A 25928-nucleotide genomic window follows, 5' to 3' on the forward strand; every position below is an offset into this window, starting at 1 on the left:
GGAATTAATGAATCATGATCTAGAATAATGCCTTATATGTTTGTTATTCTGGTTATGATCATATGGAATTGTGTTGGCTTATGTGGCAGGGTGCCTATCAAAGGTGGGCATGCTAAGTGATTTATTGTAGCTTGCTTATGTATAGTGGATCTATGTTTTAAGGCATGAGTATGATACAATGATCTATGTTTTAAGGACCATTCAATGATATTAGGGCTTATGATTACTTCTATGATGTCCTAGTAGTGTATCTTTGATGAGGATATAACAATAAAATATTAGGGTTGAATGCTTAAGGTTACTTGATGATTAGATGTGAGATTAAGAGATATGATGACGATGTTATGGTTTTATATTAAAATCTCTTATGGCTATATGATAGATGATGAATTATGTTTATGATGTACTAACATATATTCAAATGAATGCATATAAAGATTGGTTATGGTTCCTAGTCCTATTTTCTAGATGTAGATATATAATAAATGTATATGTGTGCAAGTGTTTTGTGTTTTCATTTGGTTGCAGGCACCAGGCATCGAGTCCACCTGGCTTCACAGGTTTGAGCATGCCTAACAATCCTGGATGGTGGTAATGGAGATGACATAGAGGTCCATGTTGATTTAACCCTAACCATTGTCCCATAATAGGACAATTCTCTTTGGTCATATGTTTACATGTTTGAATTTGCCCCAAAGAAAATATTTGCTACCCTGACAGAGTCAATTGCTTGAGTTTGTGGTGAATGTTGTCTTTATCTTGATTATGATGTAAGTGATGGACATGAAAGAGGGCAAGAAAAAACAAAGATAAAATGTCAATAAGTTAGTCTCAACCAAAACTAAAACCAAATGAACTTTAAACTTTCCAAATGCATACCAAAAGAGATTAAAAAGCATATAATAGAAGCAATAACAAGCAAAATGAGAGAGAAAAGACTCCCTAAGAAGATCCTATGATGCTCTTGATGTCTCTCCCTTGTTCTTCTCCTATCCAAGATCCAAAATCTTGCTTAAGTGTAGCCCTAATTTTTAGCATGTAGCCATGGATGCCAAATGAAGGATTGAATGGTTGAAAATGAACTCCTATTGCTATGAAAAAAGCAGAAATGGAATTGCTATGAGAAAGCTAAGTAGAAAGGCCTAGATGCAAATATAATACAAATGATCAATATGATTCCTTCTTTTCTTGAGGATGAGGCTTCCTTTTATAGGAAAAAAGGTTGATTGAAAGGTCAAGATTGATTTGGCTTATGAAGGGCTAGGATTGTATGAGGAGGGCTTGATCCTCAATCCATGTTTGCAACTTCCACCAATGCAATGGTGATAAGTGACACCATGAGAGGGATTGAGAGGAGAGGGAAGAAGAATTAAATGCTTGGGGAGGCATGAGGGTAACCTCATGTGGTTGGGTTATTAGACAAAGACTTTATCCAATGAGTAATCTATGTTGCAAGGTTTGCCCATGGGTAGGCCTTGGTCAAAGGGACAAGACCCATGTATGATTGTGCAAGTTATTAGAAGTGGGTTTAGGCTAAAATGGAAGGGATTAGAAGAATCTAGAAGAAGGGTTAGTGAGCAAGTGGGCTTTGTAGGAGAATGCAAGTGGGCAAGGGTAAATAAAATTTAAATAAATGTTTATTTATTTAAATGTGCATGTGAATTTTAGATTTATTCATATAAATCTTAATTTATTTAAAAGAGAAGAAGGGGGAATTAAATAAATTTAATCAATTTATTTAAAGGTTGGACTATAGTTAGTAATTTTAATTTAAATAAATTTATGAAATTTATTTAATTGAAATAGTAGAGTGGGGTCAAAATGAATTAATTAAATGTACATTTAATTAATAGAAGAATATTAGTGCTATAAACAAATATTAAATATTTATTTAATTTAGTGGATAGATTTATGTGTCTACATTTGCCTCTCTTTGAGATGGTGTAGTTTATCACACTATTTCAAAGAAAAATAGATAGGGATGGGAAGAATTCCCTAAGGATGTTAGTTTAGTGGGTGGTATGCCCCCTCGAGAGATGGGCTGAATTTTAAAAAAAATCAAGTGATATCTCAAAAAATAGAAAGAATTGGAGGGATAATAGAGGAGAAGAAATTGGATTAAATGGTGAAAGAAAAGAGGAAAACCAAGTTAATACGGAGAAATGGGGAGCCTTGAAAGTTCTTTGGGGTCTAGGGCAGTGAGCGAGGCGAAGAAGGGTAAGGGATGGATAGGGTATATTTGGGCGAGAAGGGTTAATTTTGGCCTCAGTTTTACACTCCATAGTGAATTTGATCTCTGCCAGAGACCTTTTGCGAGCAACTTACAACAAAAAATATGGTGGTGCCGACAACATATCATCGATTCGAGCAGATTCAGAGGTACCCATGGCTAGTCAACTATGATCCCCTGATAAGTCCAGTTTTGATTTTTGCATTTTGAGCTCATTTAATGCATTTTTTCGCTAGGTGAAGTGAATTTAAGACAAAAGCACTAAAACTTTGTTTTAGCGCTTTTGTCGCCTATTTCAACAATTTTGTGCCGATTTGGCGCAATTACGTAGTAGGTTTAGCATTATTGTTATTATAGTGCATTTGTAGGCTTAGTTTAGCGCTTTTGCTTTTGCAGTTTTAGTGCTTTTGTATGCTTAGATTAGCGCTTTGTTGTTTTGAAAATTTTTAGCGCTTTTGACACTGTTTTTGAGCGCTTTGATTTTTTATTGCCCTAGTTGGATTTTGATGATGATGGTTGATATCATTTTGTGTTATTTAGATGTGTGTGTTGCGTTTGCTTGCACTCATTGTACTTGTTGAGACTAGGCCATTGATGTAAATGCTTGATGTATTCTAGGTGTGTTTGAGTTGATTTACCTATTGAGACTTGAGATACTTGATCATAAAGTACTTGAAGTCTAGGTATTAACTGAGTCTGTTAGCAAAATGGTTGACACTATTGCTTGATTGTGTTTGTAGGAGGACCTTGGTGTATTGCAGGCTCGAAGGAGGCATGCCACCACTCAATGGATAAAAAATCAATTGCCAGAGCTAGATATCGATTATGTTGCATCTACCAACTTATATGACATGATGCACTTACCTGTGATTTAATCGAATCACAAGATTCTGATTGCACTGGTGAAGAGATGGCACAATGAGACTTGCTGCTTCCATTTGCTGATGGGAGAGATGTCAGTCACACTAGAGGACATATGGAGGATTTTGCACATTCCTATCATAGGTGAGTTAGTGATATATGACATACTAATGGATGATGTGGTATTGCAACGTATCTTCGTGGCTCCTTATTTAGAGGTCCATGATAGTTCAGTGAGATGAGATGATATTATAGAGTTATACGATCCACTTCCTATTGTTCTTGTTGGAATTATTGGTAGTCTTCTATGCCCAGACCGGTGATCACATGGACTATCCATCGATTGGGGCTAGTTGATCGAGAGGATGGAGAGAAAGGGGACCCAATATGCTTGGGGCCCATGTGTCCAGATCATATGTACAATGACCTACATGGCATGGTGTATCATGAGAGTACCTCATTGGGTGTCGAGATCACTTTGTTGCATATATGGGCATGGGAGCACTTGCCAATTTGTAGACTAGTATGTATGAGATTTAGGGTGATTGATCATCCCTATGTATATATGTATGGAGGTTTGATGTTTGGGCAGACATCCTACATTATTGAGAGGCATCTACCGGCTCAGGTAATGAGACAATTTGGGCGTGTTTATAGTATACCTAGGAGATCAGATGAGTATGCTCGTGTGGTCCGGGAGAGGTGTCAGTGGGGGCCAGTAATACCCTATGATCAGACCTTAGTCGAGTTTCATAATTTGTAGTTGAGGTCTCTAGGCCATGGGCATATAGAGAAGACATTGCAGATGCTAGGGTTACAAAGCAGTATTCTTAGTTTTTGGCTGTGCACCTTTTCCACGTATTTCAGATCCAATAGAGCCAGTACTGCCTTTTAAGGATGAACAGGCTCCTCGACAAGGTAGGAGGAGGAGGAGACTGGATGAAGGAGGTGATGGGGGAGGTGGAGGTGGAGGAGATGGGGGAGGAGGTGCAAGAAGAGGTGCAGGAGGTAGGAGAGATAGGGTTGCCCACCTAGTGCGATTACTATAGGCCCCACCAGCACAAGTAGAAACATCAACGCTAATAGAGGCAATGGGCAGGGTAGAGGGAGAGGCAGCCAAGACAATAGGAGAAAAGGCAACCGGGGCGACAGGGCCAACAGGACAGAGAGACCTTAGAGAGGTCATGTTGATTGAGTTATAGGTTCGTATTACCACTGCCGAGGCTCAGATCCTTGCCCTAGAGGCAGAGATGAATGATAGGGATGCACAGATAGTTTCTTGAGATGTACAATTATTGCCCAAGGAGCCGAGGTGACAACTATTTTGAGAGAGCGTGTTGATGTTGTGGACCAGCTGGCACATGAACAAGACATGATTCACGTCCTAGAGCAGGTACAGGTTCATGGTCCTACTACCGAGGCCATGAGGGAGATGTAGTGAGCCAGTGTAAAGAGTGACTATTGGCAGGGGTTATATGAGTAGGTAGTGCCCAAGAGTTAGCGGGCCATGAGCTATTCACAAATGCGAGCCACCAGATCCGATCGATCATTGAGAACACAAAGTAGTGGGGGTGTCATGGGTCCTCCCCATCATCCACCACCTCTAACTAGTGGTGCCCCATCCACATCTGGCAAGTGTGTCACCTGATACTTGTATTTGTTATTTGGTTACATTGTTATATATTAACACTTGGATGGCTATTGGTAGCCGATATTTTTGACATCATTATACTATGATACACATGTATTCTTTTGATGAGAGATATATGACGAGGTCTCCTTTTTGGTGATGATTATATGAAACCTTTATATGATTTATTGTTTATGCAAGATGTATGTTGGCATTGATTTTTATGATATGCATGATTTATGATGGATCTTATTTGTGTTGGCAATTGACACTCAATTGGTTGGTTTCAATATGTTGTCATTGATGGCAACATGGTAATTTATTCCGGCTTCATATTTTGGCTTAGTTGTGTACCGACAGACACTTCACCGACATCGACACGGACAAGTTGAATATATTTCTTTGGTTACCAACAATGCAGGCCCACATGGTTTAGAATCAGGTTATTGGTATTAGAGGCCGACATCATTTGGAGGTCCGACATCAACAATTGTTTTTGATATTCATGTATTTATGTTATCTAGCTGACATGTATGTTCATATTGTAATTATCTTTGTAAGATGACATAAGGCATGATGATTTGTAAAGGGTATATAGTTTAGTTGGTTAGATCATTTTTGGAATGGATGGATAGGAGAATATGACAAGAATATGAAATAGGAAGGAAATAATGAAGGAAATGCAAAATATATGAGAGAGATTATGTATGTGAGGATATTTATGTAAAGGGGTATTTTGGTAAAGGGTTTAGCGTTTTAGACTGGAACAAAAAAAGCTTAACGGGAATTGTATTTAGGCATAGAAGATGTTATATTTATAGGTCTATCATTTCTCCAGATTGTAGTCTGGATCTGTGTGTAGTTAATGAGGCTCCTTTTGTGATTGAGTAGTGTGCTCTAGGTTGTAAGCCTTCCTGCAAGTGCAGGCTCCTATATTTTGTAATATCTCTTCATATGGCCAGTGAATTGATATTGTGGATCACAAATCCCACCATGGTTTTTTCTCTTTGAGGTTTTCCATGTATAATTTTGTATGTTATGGTATTCATTTATGTGATTGGCTTATTGGTTGCTTTACTTCTTTCAATTCTATATGTACTAGTATACCAGTTGGTGTATGCATGTTTTAATAAGGTTAAATTTTTTAGTTTCGGCAGAACACTGATTCACCCCCCCCTTCTCAGTGTTCTTGGATTCCAACAATTGGTATCAGAGCCTTGTACCTCAGAGGAAGTTTAATAGCTTGAGGGAGATCCTGAATCCATAATCCATGGATATGAGTTTGGAAAAGCAACTTGAGGTGGAACTTGAAGATTATGATGCTGAAAGGATGAAGAACTTGAAGTTACAAAATGAATTGAATTCTGCTCAGTAATTCATTCTTGTTCTACAAGAGAGGTTGTCATTTGTCCAAGCTAGGAGGAAGGACCTTTTGCAGAATCAGGATGATGAAGAGAAAGATGCACTTAAGGAATATTGTTAGAAGCCGAGTCGACAGAAAATGGTCATGAGAAATGAAATGCAAGCTATAACTATGAGAATGTCTAAGGAGGTTGAAGACCAGAAGAAAAAAGAAGAAAATCTTGTTGCATCTCTGAAAAACAAATTTGAAGAATGTGGTAGGTTGGTTCATGAGAATGATATGTTGAGAAATGATTTAGTACAATCCCAGAGTAATGAACAAGAGCTTCAGAGACAAATGATAATTCTGAGAGATGATCTGACAATTGCAAGTGAGTATAAAGAAAAATTCAAGATTAGTTCCAACATAAGTAGATGGGTTATTGAAGAGACAAAGGGAGAATGGAGATTCCAGTGGACTTGGATTTGAACAAGGACAGAGTTCTGGTACTGCAAATGAAGATCAAAACCATAAGGAACCAGTAAGGAATTTTAATGCTTATAAATTTAATGGTAGATGCTTTGTTTGTAATAAATTTGGTCACATGGCTAGGCAATGTATAAATAGAGCAAATCATAACCCTGATTCTGCTCCCGGTCAGTGTTCTAAATGTAATAAGTATGGACATAAGACAAAAGATTGTAGAATGAATGTTAAATGTTATGCATGTGGAAAATTTGGACATATGGCTAATCAGTGTAGGTCTAGCAATTATACCAGTTTTAGCAAAGCAATTCAAAAGAACAATGTTACATGTTATGCATGTAATGAGAAAGGAAAAGAAAAGGTTAATGAAATCTGACAAGATCATACCCAGAGATGGGTCAGGAAGTCAGAAGAATAATTAGCAGATGGAAATGCATCGGTTACCCAACCGACAGAGGAGGTTGCTCCTGCACCAATAGGAAGCTCATTCAGTAACTGAGGCAGATGCCTTAGGGGTGGGCAAAATTCATGATAATATTGCTTAAGCCTTGGGAAGAGGTTCTGGAAGATGTTCCAGATATTGGATGCTTATCCGACATGGAGATTTTTTATCGAGATCCAGTATCTTCCATCGGAAGTCATTAAAATCAATGACGGATTAGGGTTTCTTGGAGGATAAAAGATCGAATTCATTTCATTTCTGATCACTTTGCATTGAGAGCAATTCAGAGTGACTCAAAGGAAGTCTAAGGTGAATCAGTGCGATTGATATCATCTTGAGCGATTGGAAGAGATCTTTAGGGTATTTCATTGGCAATGATTCACAGGTATTTATCTTCAATCATGGAAACAAGATCATCATTTGTACCTATCTTTGTTGCAAATCCAACTGTTGTTGATGTCAAGGACTATCCCAGGCCGATTTTCAAGCGATATCCACATGTTGCTACCCTGGACGATTCAGTTGGCACTTCTTACCGTGTTCTGAAAGGAGTCATGTATGTTGAAGATGTAAGAGCCTACATTGATTATCAAATTGAAGATTTGGGAATGATTGATATCAAGAGCTTGTACATGAATGAGTTAATGGGAGATTCTGGAAAGATTAAATCTAAATACCAGCATATTGTTGATCTAGGGTTTACCGACATTCTGGATATTCCAAAATTTGAAGATTAAATTGTTAGGTATGTTTTGAGCAGAGTGCATGAAGAGTTTATCTAGTTGGATAGACCATATAAGATTATGAAGGAGGCCATCAGGTCAATCACCAGTTTACCACAGGTTGGACAACGTCCGAAGAAGAAAGTTTCAAATGATCAGGTTAACAAGATTAATGGCACAACATCAGACAGACGATCAATGAAAATAAGTACTATCACCGACACAGATATCTGATTTGGTAGCATGGTCATTGGTTACAAGGTAACTCAATCAAATAGATTGAATTCTATTTCTAGCTCCTGCATTTACGCAACTTAGAAAATGATGAGGGAGAATGATAAGTTGGATCTATGTGGTTGGATGTTGGATGAACTACTGATTAACCTAGGTAAGATTAAAGGAGAAAAGAAAGGAACATTTCAGTATGGTAACCTAATTATCTGTTTAATGGTATTTTTCATCAATGAGACTCCTGGTTTTGGGAAGAGAAAATGGAAATTCGATATCTCGGTAAGGAGGCAATTAAAATAGTCTATTACTACATTGGGTAGTCATAGAGATGACAAACTGTGGGGTTACTTTAAATAAAGCATTTCAAAAGGCTATGAATTCTAGGATGAGGGTTCCTACGAACATTTTTGAGCAGTATTCAACTGACATATGCTTCATGCTCAAGAAAGATGAAACTTTGATAGAAGCTGTTAGGCCCCAGAAGATTTGGATTGAGGAAATGGGTTATGAAGTTGACGCACAAATTCTAATTGATGCACCGGTAGATGAAACTGTAAAAAGCTTTGGCACTGCCAAGAAGAAGATACAAGAGGTTGAAGTTAGGTTCAATTGGAAGAAGAGAGAGAAGCAGGCAGGAAAGGAAAGTAAATTTGTTGAAAAATTTTCACAGGACATCAAAGCATTGATTGATGTTGTTCCGGAGAAAGGTAGGAAGATGAAAGAACCAAAAATATTCATTGAGCCTATTGCAGCAGAGTTTGCATTTGATGATGACACACCCCTGGCATTCAAAAGGGTAATAAGGAAGAAAAATAAAGAAACTAAGGTAGAGGCTAAGAAGAAACTGGTTAGGAAAGTTACTATCAAGGTACCGGCACAGAAGAAAGCATTAAAAGAAACACCTTCCACCCCATCCAATACTGGAAGAAGGAAGAAGAAGGATGACATTGATCTTGCAATTGTATCTGGTAATGTAACTATTATTCTACCAAAGACTTGTGCGAGTTAGTTGATGAGATTGCTAAAGATGGTATGTTAAAAAATGTACAGCTTTATTATGAACATTTAGATAATGATGAACATAGAGAGGTAGAGGAAGCAATTTTGTTATATTTGAATATTTATAAGAAAGATCTGTTAGAAATTGAAAACCAAATACCGACATAGTTTTATGATATGTTAGATGCTAGAAGACTATCAATAATGCAAGAGGACAAGCATATAAAGATTCAAGAGTTATCTGTTTGTGTTTCTAATGCAGCAGAGAAGATGGATAAGACACTTGAAGTTGCAAATAGGAAAATATTTAACAACAAGCATAGAATAATCAGTCTTATGTTAGGAAGGGTCAATGAGATAATTAAGAAGACCTACAAGGTATGGGTTAAGTTCTTTGAAGAGAACTGTGGTTTTTATACTTCACCAAAATCTAAGACAGATACTGCAGACATCCCAGTTGAAGGGAAGGGTAAATGTATTACGGGTACTTCACCCTCAATTTTGAAAAACATTAAGATAGTGGAAATTGAGCCTCTGGTAGATACAAATGTACAGATAAATGTTGAGATACCGGCAAATATAGAGAGTGTAAAGGTTGATAATGTATAAGTTACTAATGTTGAGGACAATAGTCCTCTGGATACAAATGTACAAGATGAGGTTACATTTCCTAGGGAGGAACCGACAGTTACTGAGACTGCACCAAGTGGTGAAGCCATCGATATAGGTGAAGAATCTATAAAGGTTAAATCATTAGAGGAGAAGAAAGAGGAATCTGACAAGGAACCGGTAGTGAGTCCATCATTGTTGTCAATTGACACCTCACAGATTGAAAATAAAGCATAACCGAGATGATTTCTACTAAACTCATGATGATGGTTGCTGAGAAAATGATGAAGGAAGGATCTATGGATAAAGGTATTATTGATCAGTCTATAACTGTTTTGCATAGATTTGTCCTAGAGTGTAAATTTGGCAATGAAGCAAGCCCATCTGGTAAGCTTAAGATAATCATTGAACACATTTCAAAGGATTTTAAGTCCTTGCAGTAGATATCAAACCGACAAGCACTAGAGAGATTCACACAGGCAAAGAGAGCTACATTTGATCAAATGATTGAGTCTGAAAGGAAGGAAATCAATGATAAGTTGAAATTGATAGATAATTCTTTAAGGAAGTGTACAAATATCTACAGAGTATGTTGTAATATAGGTTTTCTCATAGATAAAAAGATTAAGGATATTCAAGAGGATATTGTAGGTATAGCCAATACTTTTGATGGATTTAATTCATTGACTACATCCATTGATGGTCAAGTTTTGGTTTTGGAAGCCCAAGATATTACCCTTGAGAGAGAAAAAGACAAAATCATAAGAAGAGCTAGAAGTCTTAGAGGTTTGGTGAGTCCCCAGTTGGATTCATTAAGTGTACATAAGAAGGAGTGTATAGATCTGGTTGGTAAGCTCACACCGACATAATTAAATGAGAAAGAGTCATTTGCCCATATGCTACATGGATTTGTATCTATTTTTGGCACTTTCAAATCTGGTTGGGATACTTATCTAGAGCTTTTGGAGAAGGCCTATCCGGAAATTTTCAAATATATTCAACTCCGATAAGGTATTTTTGGGATATTCATTGTACAGTCTTTCTTTCTTCATCCTGATTTTTGGCTTTTTAGTATTTTTGATGGCATTGATGTCAAAGGGGGAGAGTACTGATGTGAAAAAGAAAAAAATGACAGTTGTATACATTAGGGGGAGTATAGGTGAAAAAATTTCAGAAGATATGGAGTATTTTTTATTATGATCATAGATGAATATTTAGCTCAGGGGGAGCAGGTTCTGGATGAAACCGACAGTTGGAAACCATGACCATTTTTTACATGAGTGTTGCCATCAATGCCAAAGGGGGAGATTTTTGGCAATTGACACTCAATTGGTTGGTTTCAATATGTTGTCATTGATGGCAACATGGTAATTTATTCTGGCTTCATATTCTAGGTTAGTTGTGTACCGACAAGCACTTCACAGACACTGGCACCGACACCGACAAGTTGAATATATTTCTTTGGTTACTGGCAATGCAGACTGACATGGTTTAGAATCAGGTTATCGGTATTGGAGGCCGACATCATTTGGAGATCCGACATCGACAATTGTTTTTGATATTCATGTATTTATGTTATTTAGCCGACATGTATGTTCATATTATAATTATCTTTGTAAGCGGACATAAGGCATAATGATTTGTAAAGGGTATATAGGTTAGTTGGTTAGATCATTTTGGGAATGGATGGATAGGAGAATGTCATGAGAATATGAAATAGGAAGGAAATAATGAAGGAGATGTGAAATATATGAGAGAGATTATGTATGTGAGGATATTTATGTAAAGGGGTATTTAGGTAAAGGGTTTAGGGTTTGAGACCGGAATAGACAGAGCTTACCCAGAACTATATTCAGGCATAGAAGATGCTATCTTTGCATTTCAATCATTTCTCCAGATTATAGTCTAGATTTGTATGTAGTCAGTGAAGCTCCTTGTGTGATTGAGCAGTGTGCTCTAGGCAATAAGCCTTCCTGCAAGTGCAGGCCCCTATATTTTATAATATCTCTTCATATGGCTAGTGAATTGATATTGTGGGTCATAAATCCCACCGTGGTTTTTCCTCTTTGAGGTTTTCTACATATAATTTTGTGTGTTGTGGTATTCATTTACATGATTGACTTATTGGTTGCTTTACTTCTTTCAATTCTATAAGTGTCGGTATACCAGTTGGTGTATGCATGTTTTAATAAGGTTAAAATTTATAGTTCTGGTAGAACACTGATTCACCCCCCCCCCCCTCTCAGTGTTCTTGGATTCCAACAATTTGTTGTACGATAATCCATTTTATATATGATGATGTGTAGATGGTTTTCATTTGATATGGTAAATGATGCAGATGATTTTGTTTTATGACATGATGCTTATATTTATGTATGAATGCAAATGATTTTTTATTTAAGATATGATGCTTATATTGATGTATGAATGCAGATGTATATAATTTTGTGAAGATGTATGAATTGATTTATTGTGATTAATGATATATATTGTTATATGATGATGTTGATGTGATGAATGTGATGAATGCAATGTTTGATTTGTCATATGATGATTAAGGTGTTGATGTATGATTTTTTTTCTCGATAATATGATTTTTTTATTTATTCGAAGAAGAAAAGAGTACATCCATGGAAAGTCTAAACTTTCAAAATAAAAACAAATCACCCCAAAACCACCCAACTTCAACCTAGTTCACCAGTACAGACCCCCCAAAACCCCCAAAACTATGTACCTATCCAAATGCATACTCAAAATTTTGCATTCACAATTTCAATTTTGAAACGAGACTGCTCAAACCCCATGAAGCTACCCTATTACATCAATTTTAGAAATAAAGTATGCAGGCCAAATTAAAACAAACCATAAACAATTTAACTTAAATTCAAAAAAAGAGAAAGAAATTTCATGCACCCTAAGAGCTCCCTTCATCTGCATTGCTAGTCTCGCTTGATTGCATCCTCTTGTGTGGTCTTAACACTCTTCCTTCAACTCTTTCTACTTACACCTTAGCTTGTTGAATCACTTCATAAATCTCTATAATCTTCCCAAAAACCTTCAATGCCTCCCACCTTTGTTTGGCTTTCTCCCTACGGTGTGCCTTGCATAATCTTTTGGCTATCGAATAAAGGACATTGGTTTCTTGAAGCGTTCATTAGGCGCCACTACAAATCCCTCCCTCACATCAATTCCTACCTCTAGAATTACCCATTCTAGAATTGAGTCCATGCCATCTAAGTAGTCTCTGTACATGATTGTGTCCATTACCATTTTTACCACCTCCACAAGTTCACCAGCGTCCAATCCCCACACCATGATTAGTGAATACACATCCATGTTCATTCGATACTTGTGCCTTAGATTTCCAAAAACCTTCCCCAAGATTAATTGCACACACTTGACTAGTTGTTCGTCCTGGAACACAAACATCCCTCAGAGCCTTTTTTTTGTAACATCTCCAAAGAATGGGCACAATGACATCTTGGTCTTCAGCGTAAAATTTTCCTCCATGATGCCTCTGCAAGCAAATACCATCACCTCACACCTCGCCAACTCAAAAGCTTCTCCAGGAAGAAAATTTGCCCAAACATCAAGCAACAAGAACAAATAAATGAGCATACTAACTATACTTCCTTCCTGCATTAAATGCATTTTCCTCCACATATCACTACCCTTTCCTGTCCCCCTGCTTCAGATAGAGAAATTAATGAGAATAACAGAGATTTACTCTTTTCCAACCTTCAAATCAATCCCCCCAAATGCTCAACTAAATCCTACGTGGCCAACTAACTTCACTTCTTAATTCGCCAACTTTCAAGGTTAAGAGTCCCACTAAGTTGGACATTGTACATCTACGTCATCTCCACCCCACCATCTCATGAGAAAATTGTCCAACTCACAGGTCATGTTGGACAAAAGATCTGCCATCCCATTTCTTGCTCTAGGAATATGAGATATCCGAAAATCCTGGAAAAAACCAAGCCTGATACAAATAATTAAAATAAATTTATTTATTCTCCAACTTGGTGATGTCCCTTTCATAGTTGCTTCCACCACAAATTTTGAGTCCCACTCTAAGTGTACCCTCGAGACCTTCATATTACTTACCAATTCAACTGCAAGCAAAGTGGCCTACACCTCAACCTCATTATTTGTGCCATCTTGCAACCTTTGTGCCCCTTCGAACAACACTTTACCTTCCTCATCATGAGCCACACACCCTGCACCTGAAATACTTGGGTTGCTCCTTGAAGCTCAGAGCCTTTTTTTTGTAACATCTCCAAAGAATGGGCACAATGACATCTTGGTCTTCAGCGTAAAATTTTCCTCCATGATGCCTCTGCAAGCAAATACCATCACCTCACACCTCGCCAACTCAAAAGCTTCTCCAGGAAGAAAATTTGCCCAAACATCAAGCAACAAGAACAAATAAATGAGCATACTAACTATACTTCCTTCCTGCATTAAATGCATTTTCCTCCACATATCACTACCCTTTCCTGTCCCCCTGCTTCAGATAGAGAAATTAATGAGAATAACAGAGATTTACTCTTTTCCAACCTTCAAATCAATCCCCCCAAATGCTCAACTAAATCCTACGTGGCTAACTAACTTCACTTCTTAATTCGCCAACTTTCAAGGTTAAGAGTCCCACTAAGTTGGACATTGTACATCTACGTCATCTCCACCCCACCATCTCATGAGAAAATTGTCCAACTCACAGGTCATGTTGGACAAAAGATCTGCCATCCCATTTCTTGCTCTAGGAATATGAGATATCCGAAAATCCTGGAAAAAACCAAGCCTGATACAAATAATTAAAATAAATTTATTTATTCTCCAACTTGGTGATGTCCCTTTCATAGTTGCTTCCACCACAAATTTTGAGTCCCACTCTAAGTGTACCCTCGAGACCTTCATATTACTTACCAATTCAACTGCAAGCAAAGTGGCCTACACCTCAACCTCATTATTTGTGCCATCTTGCAACCTTTGTGCCCCTTCGAACAACACTTTACCTTCCTCATCATGAGCCACACACCCTGCACCTGAAATACTTGGGTTGCTCCTTGAAGCTCCGTCAAAATTGATCTTGATCCACTCTTACTCCGGTTCGGTCCACACCTCATTAGAACCCTTTTCACCCTTGGAAGGAGGATTAACCCTAAAGAACCCATGAATGGGCCTAAAATTCACCAAAGGCCATCTTGATTGAATAAGTTTATCCGCCAAATTAAAAGGGTACTTACTAAAATTATGATCTGTAGTCAACAAGGAGACAACTTTAGAAATGACCCTTTCCACTCTATCACACAACATCTCCCTTGATTATGACTTGTCCTAAAAGAGACGCTTGTTTCTCTCTTTCCAAATTTCCCATACTACAATTGAAGGCGAGACAATTCATATGCTAGAGTAAACTAATTTCCTTTTCTCAATGAACCCGCTCTTAAATAAGTCAAACACCTTCTCCAGAAGAGGAATCTCCCATCCAAGTTTGAACAACAGGAACTTCCACACACTTTGTGCCATCTCACAAATTTAGCAACAAATGGTGCAGAGATTCGTCATCTTCTCTACACATAATGCATTGGAAAGGACCATTAAAACCAACCTGCTAAACCTATCCCTCATCAAAATTCTCTTCTTCAAAACTAGCCAAGTAAAAACACCAACCTTTGGTAAACATGGGGAGCTCCAACATAGTTTCGTCAGCCACTCCTCATTAACCACTGAATTTTCAATGATCCTATAATGTAGTTTGATTGAGTACAACCCAGATTTTTCCCCACACTATTTGATGATATCTTCTTTGGGAGAGAGATGATATAAATGATAAAATGTAATGATGATATTTAATGCAATTAATGATATATATAAATAATATGAATGCAAAGATAATATAAATGATGATATTCAATGCAATGAATGATATATATAAATAATGTTAATGCAAAGATGACACTAATACATTTGGCCTAAAATTCCGACGGAGAAGGTATATTGTGACCAAATTTGATTTTTTTTTGAAAAAAGGCCCGCATTCATTGGAATTCCGATGATAATTCAACATTTGGTTTCAATGGAGAAGGAATTGGAAATGAAATTTTTGTTTTGTAGAAAAAGTGCCCCATGTTCATCGAAATTCCAACAATCACGGGCATTACTTTAAAAAAAAAAAAGACCAAGTCATTTGATAAACATTATTCCCACGTCTTCGTCCCGTCGACCTCTGCCATCACAAAATAATTGTCAGGCATCACAAGGAGGGAAACGGTTCTGGATTGGGGTGCCGCCAAGATCCAGTTGAAGAAAAAGGGTAGGGTATAATCAACCAATTCATTTTTATACATATTGTGTTGAAAAATATTATTTTCTTTTCAAATATCTAGATTCAAAGTTTATTATAGATTTATCAGATTAATTGCCAATAGTAGAGATGGTGAGAGGTTTTTGTAATATGATATGATCAATTTAAAAGAAGAATTTCTTACAAGACCTAAACCCTTGAACAATCCTACAATCATGTATTAATTAAACACTGCATTTTTTTTATAGATAAGTACTAACCAAAGGGGGTTAGCTCCCTTACATCATGACAAAAATAAAACTGACTAGACATAGGTCCATACATCCAATCATGAGGCTATACCTATAAAGGAATCTACAGAGCCTTGAGGATGATGGCCAGGTGCACTCCAATTTCTATTACTTTGCTTGCAACGGCCCCCATGAGCTAGCAGACATCTCTGTCCAGCAGCCTTTGGAAGGGGGAAAAATTCTTGTTGATGACTCCAATCCGGTAGACTTCCCAAACATCTTCTATCAGGGATTTCAAGCTTTCCTTCTCTACCTTGGCACAATCTCTTTCCTCATCTTCAAGGTCCTGGTCATCTTTCGAATCTGAGGAAACATAGTTATCTGAGTTGAAGTAACTACCCAACCAGCTAACCCACCCGTCCGCATCTAGATTCAAAATCTCATTAGCAATGGCCTGCCCATCCATCACGTGGATAAAACCATCTATCCTCTACCTCATAAATGAAACCGTCACACTAGTGTCTACCTCCACCAAGGATGGATGCCACCAATCTCCAAACTACATCGAGGACACTTTCATCAATGAGAAACAACCTTCTGCATTGCACTTGAAAGGATTCATCCCAACACATACAACTCAATCCAAAATGATGAACCATCTTTGAACCTCAAGACTCGAATGCTTTTTCCCTTCATCGCGATAACCCTTATACAATGATCAACTTGTGAAGCATTGAGTAATGTATGAAATCGATAAGACCCATCTGCATCATCCAGTCTGCTTACTATCCTTGATATCTCTACTACAGTGAGAATCTTATCTTCCCCAAATCTTGAGCAATGTACCTATGTTTTAATTTCAACCACATCTCACTTATCGAGAATGATAAAGGAGATTTTGCACCAAGATGACACTCTTCTCACCTATGCGTGGTTCCCCCTTTTTTTATTTTATCCTATACCCTTTCTGGTGTTCTGCAATGCATTTACCATATCGTCCCTCACAATCTTGGAGAGTTCTACACTATGTCCTACAGAGACGTGTTCTTCTTTTCTACATTTAGACATCACACCCATATTTGCCAAGTAGTCTGCACTTGTGTTTGCCTCACGGTAAATGTGAGTCACTTTGTACTCCGAAATATGTTTCAATAATTCTACAATTGATTTTAAACATCTTCCCAGTTTCCAATTCTGTGTAATACCATTCTTGGTTGCATTGACTACTAACTACAAATATCCTTCAATTTCTAGAGGGTAGATTCCCAAGTATCCTGAGATTCCTACCACCATCTCATCCCTACTATCTTTGATTATGCATCCATAACCTGCCTCACCTAAATTCACTTTGGCAGCCCCATCAAAATTTAGTTTATAGTACCCTGGCTCTGGGGCTTCCCATCTGACATTCCACCTCATGTTATGTTTAGGATTGACTATAATATTGGGTGGTATTAAAGATCCCCATTTCATCTGCACATTTTTTTCCCAACTTGTGATGCATTCAATTCTCCTACCATATACCTTAACGGATGCCAATTCTGAAACCATTCCTCTAATTTTTTCAATAACAATGGTCACATTCAATTCTTTATCTTCAAATATCCTTCTATTACTCTCTTTCCAAATTTGCCACACCACCGCTAAGGGGATAATTATCCATAGAGTGCCCCAAAGTGATTTATTCCTTGAGGCAGGCCACCTGATAATATGGCTCTTGAAGTCCTTATTAGAAGTTGTCTACCACTCAAGATTTGCATGAATCCAATTCCAACATTCTTTTGCGAACCTACAACCATAGAGAAAATGTCATGTTGTCTCCTCATCAACTTTGCATAGCACACATCTAGTAGGTCCATTTATTCCATATTTCTTCAATCTTTCTCCAGTGAGTATTCTACCATGCATATCTATCCATAAAAAGGCCCCTGCTCGCGGAGCCACCATTTTATCCTAGCATAAGCTAGAAGACCATTCACATTCCTCATGATCATTAATCTGAATTTGGTAACCTAACTTGACCTTATATTCCCCCGACCGAGTGGCACACCATATTATTTCATCTTCCTCCTTGTTGATAGTAATTCTCCTTTGTATCATGATTTCAACAAATCTTTCCTGAGTTTCCTTTGTCATACCATCCATATTGATATCTTTCCACCCAAAAATTCCACTCCCTCGAGGGTTCTCCACAACATAATCAACCACATATATACCATAGCATCTTTCCACCTCGTCTATCCAATTATGATCATCAAAACAACTCTTGATGCTCTCAAAGCCATTCCATGAATCATGCCAAAAAATAACAAACAATTTGATAGTAGTTATGAAGCTAAACACTACATTTTAAATAACGAACAATTTGATAATAGTTATGAAGATTGACTTTTTTTTATTTGAAAAGTTACATAAACCTGAAATAGCTTTTGTAACCTCCAATATCTTCAATAACAAAGATGTATCAATATTAGAGACAAAGGTCTAGAGCATAGTAGGGGACATAGGGTAGTCACATGTGACCATCATTGACACAAGGATATTTTAGGTATGAGAGACTATAGGGCTATCAATCTAGGTCTTCTATGACTCAACAACCTTTTAGGGGAGAATCTAGTATTTTTAGTGGTTAGGATCTTCTAATTATGGTGGGGCCTAGCCAACATAGGGTTATATGAGAGGCATATGTAATGTATATGTTAGTATCAGATAGAGAGTGCCCACAAGGTTTTAGAGTAGGTGGACACCATCATAGAATGTCAAAGTAGATAGTTGATATGTGGGTCTTTATCCTCCCAATCACCCAAAGGTCAAAGGAAGATTCACTGCTGCAACACTCACTTTTTGTGACAGTCTCAAGCACTTAGGAAAGTCACTCCTTTCATGACCATTCTTCTTCACAAAACTCTCTAACATTAATAATGATGATAGTGTAAAGACCCACATATCAACTATAAAAAATGAGAGAAGAAACATTCATGTTCTTTTGGTACTTTGTGATTTCTAAACCATGTTGGAATCTTTCTTATCTTATGTGAAAGAATCTTAGCATGATGCCTTTAAGTACACAATGTTAGATACATAATTCAATTTTTTTGACATCATACCAATGGATAACTATTAGATCTAGGAATCGTCAACCTTGAAAAAAATATAAAATTAAACAACTAAAATTTGGACCATGCCCATTATCTAGGCTAAGGATAAAATCATATATATGATTCTTATATGATAAAAAAACTAGCACATATTAATTTTTAAATCTTGCAAGATCAAACTACAAAATGTCAAAAGGTAGGAATCTTATCTCAAGACTTTTGTTGTGGAAGTTAGGGTGGTTGTCACCTATGTTGCCTTTACTCAATGAAATTTGTAGCAATTTGTTGAATCTTTACACCTCAAATTAATCATTGATAGTGTTGAGTTGGTTGATGATAAGTGATGAAATGAGGGTAGAAACAAAAACTAGCTCCCTCATCTTGTGTCTATTTCTATTTGGCTTGTGGTACACTAGGTTATCCTAAAGCAAGACACATGTCAAGGTTTGTATAAGAGTGTATGTGAGTGTAGTGTGTTTGCTTTGTAGAATGTATTTTTTTCTTCTAAAGATCGATTACCAAAATAAAATTAGAGTACAAAGTTAGGTTACAATAATAGTGACCAAGTTGATTACTCCATCAAATCCTCAACCAGGCTAAATTGCCTTAAAATTAGAAGAAAAAAAAAGAATCAGTTTATACGATTAAGAGTAATGTGTAGAGCTTCGAGTCAACATTAAATTACATCAATATTATATCATCTATTGATAACATATTCAAAAAGATAGATTGTGATAGCTTATTAAGATTCATTATCACTATCATTATGTGGATTCTCCTCTTTCTCTTCATTCTCTCCATCTTCATTATTATCTTCTTTGTCTTTTCCTTTGTCATTATTCTTAGGTTCAATCCTACTAATTTGGAAAGTATAAAATTCTGTTCCAAGGGGCGCAAAGATCCTCTCTCAACTAGAGCAATCAAAGTTTTGGTGAGCCATTTCTAGGTGTCTTATAGCTTTACCCCTCTTCAATTGATATTGGTGTTCTTTTTGGTATTTATTGTGAAAGTCTATATACTCTTCCTAGAATTTCTTCCCTATCTTTCTTAGACCTTGGGGTCAATAGGCAACATCATAAATGTCTTCTTTATATATTGAAGAGGAACCTTATCCAATATCTTCATGAATCTTCCTATTGGCATCTTCAATGTAAATGATACCTATTCAATAATCATTAGCATCGTGATTCTAAGATTACACTCAATAATAACCCTCCCTTTACCTTGGAACACATTCTCATTCCTTCTCTTCCAAAGAAACCAAAGAATTTCAATAGACAATAAAATCCAAAAATAGTTAGACTTTTTACTCAGATTGCAGACATACCTAACAGTAATTTCAGACCATGAGAAATTATCAACAATATTCCCACCCAAAATGTTATAATGATTGACAACCATGAATTATCTCCTAATTAATATCTTTCATGGTTCTTTCCCTTCTAAATACTTGACAATCCATTTGATTTCTAAGGCAATACCTTGTTGCTTGAGGTCTTTGATCCCCAATCCACCTAAGTCCTTACTCAAGAAACACCATTTCCAATTAACAACATGCATCCTTTTCTTACCTCTTCCATCTAACCACAAAATTGCACCGACGAGAATGTTGTGGGTCCGACAGTTTGGCCTTCGGTGCATGAAAGCATTGCATGAGTTCTACTTTTAAAAATTACATAAAACATTTTTAATTTATTTGATTAGGTCTTATTTGAAAAAAAGATTATCAATGATGTTTCCTTTCTCCAAGAATTGAATCTAGGATCTTTCCGTCAGATAATATGTAACTTTTAATGACTAAATCTTTTCTTTACATATGCTAATTTTATTTAATCATCTAAGCTTGAATTTTAATTTATATCTGTGTAGAAGAAAAAGATACAAGATGAAGAGTCGTGTGCAAGTAAATTTCATAAAAGAAAGCAAGCAGACATTATCTTGAATGACATGGAAGAAAGATCATCAACTATCCAGAAGAGAACAATTGGAGAAAAGTGTTAAAGGGTGATAAATACATAGAGAGTATGCAATAAAAAAAAACAATGTCTGGAGTGTGTGATGTGGTCTCTAATTTATGTCTGGAGGGACTAACTAGGTTTGGAGTTCCTAGGAAACCTATTGGGCCACGCTTGGAGGAAATCAATGTGTTTATGCAAGGGCCACCTTTTTTCTATTATGAGAATGATGATTTTGCACCGAAGGATATTTGGAAGACAATATCTAAAAATTTCTATAGTTTGGAACCAGAGTTGGTGGACTCGAAGTACTTTTCAGCTTCTAGAAGACCAAGAGGTTATGTACACAATCTCTCAATAGAAGGGCGATTTCAAGCATTACCTCTCCCACCCATGACTATTCAGGAACCACTTCCTTAGACAAAGGACTATTGGCCTCCATGGGATCAAATAAAAAAATTGAATTGCATAGACTCTAGACGATGTGGTAGGTTGATTCAGAGGGAAGATGTCCAAGATTTCAATACAGAAGTACTGGAGTTTTTTATTAGAGTTTTTTAAGTCGTCTTGAACTAGAGTTTCCATTGTTGCATTTGAACTCTTTTAACACTTCAAACTTTGCCTTACGTGATTTACTTGCTTACTCTGATGTAGAGGATGCCAATCTCAATCCCTTAATGCCATTTTCTGCTCTTCAGTGTTGTTGACTGGAAGACTACCACAGATTGAATGAGAGAAGGAGGACAAGTGCAAGTGATATAAATACACAATCATTCATATTATTGAAGACAAAACTGGTCGGCCATAATTTTAGGCAATATTAGGTTGGTCCTAATTGAATTTGACATATTATTTTCTGAAATACACAATCATTCATATTATTGAAGACAAAACTGGTTGGCCATAATTTTAGGCAATATTGGGTTGGTCCTAATTAAATCTGACATATTATTTTCTGAAATTTCAGTGATCGTGTAACAATTTACATCACGTTTTTATTGCAAAACTCTTTTTCCATTACTTTCTACCCTTGTTCGACACTTTTCAAAAGAACTTTAGCCAACAAATATCAATCCTGGTTGTGGCATACCAGTAGAAGTGATCAAATCATTGAAGGTAGGGTAAAATGCTCCAAAATTGAAGAGATTTTTCTTTACTAGATTTTTGATGCATGTCAAATTCCTTCCTAAGGAAAACAGTTTACCAAAGCTCAAGTAGCCATTGTTGCTTCTCAAGGAGAGGCAAATGATCTAGGAGGATCTAATACTTTGATGGATTTGAATGAAATGGTGGTACTTCATTACATATATTTCTTCACCACTACCTTTAGCACATTGCCTAAAACACATGTTCACATTGCGGCACTCTTAACTCCTTTTCATTTTAATCTCACAACTTTCACAATGACAATGCTATTTTCGTTTACAAATTTTCAAGAAAACAAAAAGACATGGGACATGAATGGATAGAAAGTGAGTGGTTGCAGGTCTTGTAACTTCCATGACACTCATCTTTACTCTTGTATAATAATGTAATACAGTTGTTCCTAGACAAAAGAATATAAGACTACAAAGATAGACACCTGGCAGATACTTTTGCATAAACAATCTTGCAACCTACAGTTTTAGCATAGTGTCTTCTCATTCTTGAATCTCTCTTGTTGTGTGACATTGATATGTGCTCTCTAATACATTTGTATTCATTTTCGTGTGTTTTCTTTGGGCACACTTGAGCCCTAGATCACTAACATAGGGTTAACCATTATGTTCTACAACGTGTTTCTGTTTCAGAACTTCAAATAAAAATCACTCAGAGTGAGTCCAACCTATTATAGATAGGTACCTTTTTCAGACCTTGGTTTGTTGAAACAATAGCTAGCTCAGATACCTACTGTATGCACTTGTATTATCCTCTATTTAAATATGTCATTGGGATAGACCCAAAATGTAACATGGAAGTCATCTTAAATTGGGCTAGACCCAAATGTAGCATGATAAAGGAATTCAATGTGTCATTGGGTTGGGCCCTAAAATGTAACGTGCTAAGGGAAATTAAAAAACTATTTGGATGGACCCAATGTCCAACATGGGAATATAGAATAATAATTTATTATTATTTGCAAGCCGACCTGAGGGTGATTAGCACCTAAGGTTGATATATAATGCTCCGAGATGAAGTCATTTGGAGACACAACACAATTCATATTTCTTCTATTTGTTCTTCTAGCAATGATTCTCTCTAATGCAAACTTGTGCAAGGTGATTATGCAAGGTTGAAGATAGAAAAGTTGTCAAAGTATCTTGTGCAAATCAGATCCAGACTTTTGTTGTTCTGCTTTATCATATGTTGTTAAAGGGTTCCATTCAACACCGATTTCTTCAACTGAAATCTGAGATAAGTCTTGTACACTATCAACATTTGAGATAATACATAACACATTTAAAGGTTGCGTTTTTCACCTCCAGGAGGGAGGTTTTCCCAGGGTATTGGTGTCTTGTGTTTTATTGTTTTTGTTATTCTTGTGTCTTGTGTTTTATTGCTATTACTATTTATACACAGTCTGATTATAATCAAATTGGTTACATTAACATCTGATTGCTTAAAATTTACATTATAATCAAATTGGTGGAGCAGAGGTTGCTTTGCATCTACTTGGGATACATTTAAGTTGTGTTGTATCTGTGGAAATATTTGAAAAGAATAGGCTTGTCCTTAATAGATGGTGGACAAAAACCCAACATACATGTAGGTTGATTCAGAGGGAAGATGTCCAAGATTTGAAATACAGAAGTACTGGAGGAATTAGTAGACAATGCTTTCAATGACTTTCAAAGATCTCAGTAGATGTCTTTAGGTCTCAATGGATGAAATGTCATAGAGTCCAATAGGTAAACAACATGTGTCAAGTAAACAACATGGATCTTACCCTTTAATGAATTATATCTTGCCCTCTCAGAATTATCGGTTCAAGATCTCAGCTACCCAGATGACTGAAGCGGATAAAACTCCCCATAATATTCAGGCAAAGCTTCTCCTATTTCATAATCAGCCAAATCCTTGGCCAAAATAGCAGTCAAACCCTGGACAAGATAGATATTGGGACCAAACCAAGTTCCATTCTTCGCACTTTTCAAGAATGTATTTCTGTTCACTATCTTGCAGTTTCCCTCGTGAATTTTCAATTATAGTACATAGTTCTTCACGAAGGACACTACCACATCGTCTAGAGTCTATGCAATTCAATTTGTTTCTTTGATCCCATGGAGGCCAATAGTCCTTGTCTAAGAAATTGCTTCCTGAATAGTCATGGGGGGGAGAGGTAATGCTTTAAATCGCCCTTCTATTGAGAGATTGTGTACATAACCTCTTGGTCTTCTGGAAGCTAAAAAGTACTTCGAGTCCACCAACTATGGTTCCACACCATATAAATTTTCAGATATTGTCATCCAAATATCCTTTGGTGCAAAAGCATCATTCTCATAATAGAAAAAAGGTGGCCCTTGCATGAACACATTGGTTTTCTCCAAGCGTGGCCCAATAGGTTTCCCAGGAACTCAAAAATGAGTTAGTCCCTCCAGACATAAATTAGAGACCACATCACACACTCCAAACATTGTATGTTTGTATTGTATACTCTATGTATTTATTACCCTTTAACACTTTCCTCTTCTTTTCTCCAATTGCTCTCTTCTGGGCAGCTGATGAGCTTGTTTCCATATCATTCAAGATAGCATCTACTTGCTTTCTTTTATGAAATTGACTTGCACACAACTCTTCAACTTGTGTCTTCTGCTTCTGCATAGATATAAATTATAATTCAAGCTCAGATGATTAAATAAAATAAGCATCTATAAAGAAAAGATTTAGTCATTGGATGTTACATATTATCTGACGGAAAGATCCTAGATCCAATTCTTGGAGGAAGGAAACATCATTGATAATATTTTTTTCAAATAAGACTCAATCAAATAAATTAAAAAAGTTTTATGTAAATTTTAAAAGTAAAACTCATGTAATGCTTTCATGCACTGACGACCAAACTGTCAGACCCACAGCATCTGATGACGTCAGAATTCTGATGACAACTAAAGAAACATCCGACAAGGATGTTGTATGTCTGATGACACTTCCTTGTCAGATGACCGTCGATGCATTGTAGTGGGGTGCGTCGGAATTCCAACGACATTTTTGGTTGGAGGAGCAATCATAGAAGCCGTCGAAAGAGTTCATGGTGTTGTTAGAATTCCTTCATTTAATGGCATCATAGGGAAGTCCGACGATGGGTTTTTGATGGTTACATTTGTCGACAGTCTGACGAAAAGTAGTCAGACTTCCGACGATATGCCATCAAAAATTAGCCCCAAATGTACTAGTATGATATAAATGAATCTTATCAATCCTAAATGTGTGGAATGCACTCATTAAGGATTATGCAACATGAATGAACCTAAAATTGCAATGATGCATGTAGTAAAAGATGACACTATAATGCTCTTAAAATGAACGAACAAAATGGTGATTAATGATGAATTTTGTAGAAGGTAAATGCAAATGAATGTTCGTAATGCGAATGGTCCTAATGATAATGTGAAATGTTATACATCTATCTATAATGTCAATTATCCTATATGATACGTGAAGGATGAAATGAAATGCACTAATTCAAATGATCCTAAAATAGTAAGGATGATGTATTTTATGAATGGATCAAAATCTGAATTAATTCATGCACCTAGTGAGATGGTTAATGTTTCTAAAAATGTAGATGCTAAATGTAGATGTA

The sequence above is a fragment of the Cryptomeria japonica genome, chromosome 11 (genome assembly GCF_030272615.1).
Source record: "Cryptomeria japonica chromosome 11, Sugi_1.0, whole genome shotgun sequence".
Classification (NCBI taxonomy): Eukaryota; Viridiplantae; Streptophyta; class Pinopsida; order Cupressales; family Cupressaceae; genus Cryptomeria; species Cryptomeria japonica.